The 5,553-nt window shown below is 41.5% G+C and overlaps 1 long non-coding RNA gene across 2 annotated transcripts; it reads left to right on the plus strand.

Annotated features, from left to right (window-relative positions):
* Positions 1-2,585: 2,585 nt before the first annotated feature.
* LOC121807351 lies at positions 2,586-3,978 on the plus strand. Of its 2 annotated transcripts, none has more exons than XR_006051808.1 (3): positions 2,586-3,453; positions 3,538-3,657; positions 3,745-3,978. It is a non-coding gene; the product is annotated as an uncharacterized LOC121807351 (long non-coding RNA). The 2 variants fall into 2 exon arrangements; XR_006051807.1 differs by having other exon boundaries at positions 2,586-3,402.
* The last annotated feature ends 1,575 nt before the right edge of the window (positions 3,979-5,553 follow it).

Below are 5,553 nucleotides of genomic sequence, written 5' to 3' on the forward strand. Positions count from 1 at the left end.
GTCCAACACTCTTGTGTTGAAACCCCTCAGCAAAATGCCCGGGTAGAAAGAAAGCATCAGCACTTATTGAGTGTTGCTAGAAGCCTGTTATTTCAATCTTTTCTCCCTATTCAATTTTGGGGAGATTGCATACTTACAATATCTTATCTCATAAATAGAGTTCCATCCTCTGTGTTGCCTGATAATTCGACTCCCTTTCAAGTTCTCTTCCAAAAACCCCCATCCTACACACTCTTGAAAGTCATCGGGTGTCTTTGTTATGCTTCAACTCTTGAACGGGGTAGAGATAAGTTTTCACCTAGAGCTACTAAATGTGCTCTCCTGGGGTATCCTTCTGATTACAAAGGATACAAACTCATTGATTTAGCCTCAATGGAAGAGATCATCACCAGAAATGTAACTTTCCATGAGGATATTTTCCCTTTCTCTCATATGTCCCCATCTGAGTTTCCTCTTTCTTCTTCACCTCAAAACAACCCTACACCTACTTCACATACTCCATCTACTTCCATACCCACTGTCACCACTTCAACTCCAAATAAAACCATAATTTCCAGTCATGGCAGATCCATAAAGCCTCCTTCTCACCTCACAGATTTTGTTTCCAACTCAGTTTCCTCAACAACTCCATATCCAATATCCTCTTATCTCAATCTATCCAAACTCTCCCCTGAATATCTGAAATATACAATCCTCATGTCTGCCATTCTTGAACCTACAACCTATAAACAAGCCTCCCAATATGAAAAGTGGCAGCATGCAATGCATGATGAGCTAGCAGACTTTTCCAGAACAGATACCTGGTTTGTCACTGTTCTTCCACCTGGGAAAATCCCCATCGATTGCAAATGGGTTTACAAGGTCAAGTTCAATCCAGATGGAATAGTAGAGAGGTATAAAGCAAGGCTAGTTGCTAAAGGCTTTACTCAACTTGAAGGAGTGGACTTTCTGGACACTTTCTCTCCAGTAGCTAAGCTCACAACAGTGAAGATAATCCTTGCTTTAGCATCTATTCAAGGCTGGTCTTTGTCTCACCATGACATCAATAATTTCTTCCTCTATGGTGATTTGAAAGAAGATATTTATATGACATTGCCTCTAGGATATTAAGTTGATTGGCAGTCTATTGAAGGGGCAAACTCTGAATCAACTCTTGTGTGCAAGCTTAAGAAATCTCTCTATGGTCTAAAACAAGCATCAAGGCAATGGTACTTGAAATTATCTGAAGTATTGAGTGGTTTTAGTCTGCAACAGTCTGCCTCTGATCATTCCTTCTTCTTCAAGAACAATGGCAGTAGCTTCTTTGGAATTGTTGTATATGTTGATGATATTCTAGTTGCCACCACTCATCCTGAGATAACTGAGGATTTCAAAACATTCTTATCACAGAGCTTCAAGTTTAAAGATCTTGGAGCTCCTATGTACTTTCTGGGATTAGAGATTGCAAGAAATAAGAAGGGAGTGTTAGTCTCTCAAAGAAAGTATGTATTAGACTTGCTGAGAGATACAGGGATGCTTGGGTGTAAACCCTCCAATGTACCTATGGATCCTCTCAAAAAAGTTGAGACTAGACTCTGGAACTCCTTTGAAAGATGCTTCAAAATACAGAAAACTCATTGGAAGATTGTTTTATCTTTGTATTACAAGACCGGATGTCACTTTCACAGTACATAAACTAAGTCAATATGTCTCAAATCCAAGTGATGATCATTGGGAAGCAGCTGAGAAGATCCTCAGATACTTGAAAGGCACACCATGCCATGGATTATTCTATTCGAGCAATAGCAAGATGAACTTAAGTATTTTCTCTAATACTGATTGGGCAGCATGCCCGAATACTAGGAAATCAATGACTGGTTACTGCTTGTTCCTTGGTTCATCAATGATTTCATGGAAGGCAAAGAAGCAAAACACCATTGCTCGTTCATCAGCCGAGGCTAAGTACAAAGCCATGGCTCAGGCGACCTGTGAAGTAGTATGGGCCATCGCTTTACTCAAAGACTGTGGTGTGAAAGTTGAAAAAGCTGTGTCATTGTATTGTGATAACCAATCTGCAATCCACATTTGTTCAAATCCAGTTTTCCACGAGAGAACTAAACACATTGAGATAGATTGCCATACGGTGAGAGAGAGATATTTGGAAAACGTGATAAAACCTCTACATATCAGAAATAATCTGCAATTAGCAGATATTTTCACTAAGGCATTGGGAGCGTTGGCTTTTCATTCTATATTGAGCAAGATGAATTTCGAAATCTTGTACAATTCATCTTGAAGGGGCATGTGAAAGATGGTGAAATCAAACGTGAAGCTCCTCTCATTCACACCATGGAATCAATGTGGAAACTTCCTCATGCACACAAGACTGCAGTCTGCTAAGTGAGAGCTCCATAGCTCAATTCTCATGCAAGATGTTATCGCCACGTCAGCTTAGATATTTTGGAGAAGTTGGTTAAGAAGTAAGTTAGTTAAGTTGTTAGTTAGAAGTTAGATACAAATATTTTTACTTCTTTTCTTAGCTCAAGTCTTTGTATAAATAGTGTAGTTTGCTGCTTTGTATTTTTGAATTCTCAATCAATAAAATTGGTTCCTTTTTCTCTCGGATCATATGAATCCTCTTTATACTTTTCTACAACCTCCTTGGTGGAACCGCCGCCGATGTCGCCCGCGGAGGCTCACGCTGCCGCAGCTGTCTCTCGGCCTAGAAGCAGTGACGCTGCTGTCACAGTGTAGTCGGTGTAATCGACGCCGGGTCAGCCTCCTCACTCCATACACCTACGCCTGCCGTCCCTTCATCGTTGACACAGCAGCTGTCTCGCGGCAGCTTCTGGGGCTTCGTCGTCCATCGATCTCGCTCAAGCTAAGTCCCCTACTCGTTCATTGTTTGGTGTAGTACTTCCTTATCTTTAAGTTATGCTATTTTTAGGAATTTGGGGTGTGGATTCAGTAGAAAATAGTTCGACAATTTGAGCTTGATTGGAGTGATTCTCCTATACGCCTAAATTCCAGTTGTGATTTAACATGCTATCTATAAGCTTTAGGCAGTGGCTTGTGAGGATAATGTCATATGGGGTTGCTACTGTCATTGTTGAGATTCTACCTATGTGATGGTTGTTTCTTGCTATTGATATGAGGAGTCTATTGAAATCCTAAGTTCTCAGCTTTCTATTGGTTTGTTCTACATGATGCAGGTGTGGTGTTATGGGGATTACCTCTTGTGACTGTGATGGAATGTGGCTGCCTAGTTGTTGCTCACAACTGCTCCGCTTTCTTCTCTATGCGGCTGGTATATGCAGTGTGTGTGGTAAAGGGGACTTGATGCATATGGAAGGGTTTTCTTATAGGCCAAGTGTGTGCCTATGAGGGAATTATATGGGCTGATTCCTTTGTTTCTTATGCACAGTACATCCTTTGTCCTTGATCCCCTTGCAGCCTTTCGTTTAAGGCATTTTGGTGCTATATTGCTCACTAACTCCATCTTGTTACTACATGAAAACCTAGTACTTGGCTAGTGATTGAGTTTGTTTGTTGTGGCAGGTGCACAATGACGGTGTAAGGCGGTTAACTGCAGCTTTGCAGGGTTGCTGCAGCTGCTGGGACAGATGTTGCAGACTGACCTTGCCATTTTTGGGCAAGGCTCATTTTCTTTATCGAAAGGTAGTGTTTGCTCTTCCCCTTAAGTGTAGGCTATTAAGTGCTTTAGTATCTCATGTGTTTTTAGTTTGATTTGTTTGTATTCTGCAGGAACTATGAACTGATCACATCCGGCTGCCAACTTGCTGATCCGGGCGCAACGGGCCGTCGTAAATCGGGCTGAAAACTGGGCCTAAGGAAGGGGTTGAAGCTTAGCTTTTCTAAATTGTAATAGAGTAGCGCTTTTCCAAGCTTTCTTTCTTTCAAACATGTACGAAACATTTATAAAAGTTAGAATGTATGCCTTTCGAGCACCCTTAGTTCGAAATAAAACAAATATCGTCGTTCCCCCTTTTTTTCTATGTTTGTTTTCTATATCCTTTCTTATTCAATAAATTGTATTAACTTTTGATTGCTTATTACATACACTTTCGGTTTGTGAATTAGTGACAAGTCTCGGTAAGGCGGTGAGTTCCTTTCAAACAACGAGATTAGGGGTGGTAAATCTTTATTCTGAAAATTAACACCATTAAAGGGCGTTTTAAATGAGCGGTTATTACATTCTACCATCCTTAACGAAAATTTAGTCCTGAAATTTTGCTTAAGTCATTCATAAAGCTCCGGGTACTTCTCTTTCATTTTGTCTTCAAGTTCCCACGTAGCTTCCTCGTGACCATGATGCTTCCATAGGACTTTCACTGTTACAATAGCCTTATTCCTCAATTCTTTTACTTTTCGATCCAAAATTGCTTCTGGCTGCTCTTCATAGCTCAGATTTAGTTCTAACACCATTTCTTCCTGGTGGACTATGTGTTTAGGGTCGAACACATATTTCCTCAATTGTGATACATGAAAAACATTGTGCACATTTTCGAAGCTTGGCGGAAGTGACAGTCTGTACGCCACAGGGCCGACCGTTTCTAGGATTTCATAGGGTCTGATGAAACGCGGTCTTAGCTTGCCCTTGACGCCGAATCTCGTTATCCCTTTCGACGGCGATACTTTCAGGAAAACTTTGTCCCCCGCTTTGAACTATAGATCGGTTCTGCGAGCATCTACATAAGATTTTTGCCTATCTTGGGCTTCCTTGATTCTTTCTCGGATCTGCCGGACAATTTCTATAATCTCTTCCACAGGGTCCGGTCCAAGAATCCTTCTCTCACCGACTTCGTACTAGTAAAGCGGTGATCTACATTTATTTCCATAGAGTGCTTCATATGTGGCCATATTTATAGTTGCTTGGTAACTGTTGTTGTAAGCAAACTCTATAATTAGTAGTACTGGCTCCCAGTTTCCTCCACTGTCGAGCACTACGGCTCTCAGCATATCTTCCAACGTCTGGATCGTCCTTTCGGACGGTCTGTCCGTCTGTGGATGGAATACGGTACTGAAATTCAATTGGGTGCCTAGCTCTCACTGCAGGCTTATCCAAAATCTGGAAGTAAACTTCGAATCACGATCTGAGGTGATCGATACCGGTACGCCATGCAAGCGTATGATCTCTTGCAAATAAATCTGGGCTAACTTGTCCGATCCGTACGTGATAGGGATTGGTATAAAATGAGCACTTTTGGTTAGGCGATCTATAATCACCCACATAGTAGTAATCTCTCGTTGGGACTTTGGCAGTCCCGTCACAAAATCCATTGCGATGTGCTCCCATTTCCATTCTGGAATTTCAAGGGGTTGTAATTTCCCATAGGGTCGTTGATGTAGAGCCTTCACTTGCTGACATGCCAGACATCTTTACACAAACGAAGCTATGCCCCTTTTCATGCCATCCCACCAGAATTGTTTCTTCATGTCCTGGTACATTTTCGTACTTCCAGGATGGGCAGTGTATAGCGTCTCATAACCTTCAGTCATGATCTCATTCCTGAGTGCCTCGTCTTTGGTTACACACAGTCTTCCTTCAAAAGT

The sequence above is a fragment of the Salvia splendens genome, chromosome 6 (genome assembly GCF_004379255.2).
Source record: "Salvia splendens isolate huo1 chromosome 6, SspV2, whole genome shotgun sequence".
NCBI classification, from domain to species: Eukaryota; Viridiplantae; Streptophyta; class Magnoliopsida; order Lamiales; family Lamiaceae; genus Salvia; species Salvia splendens.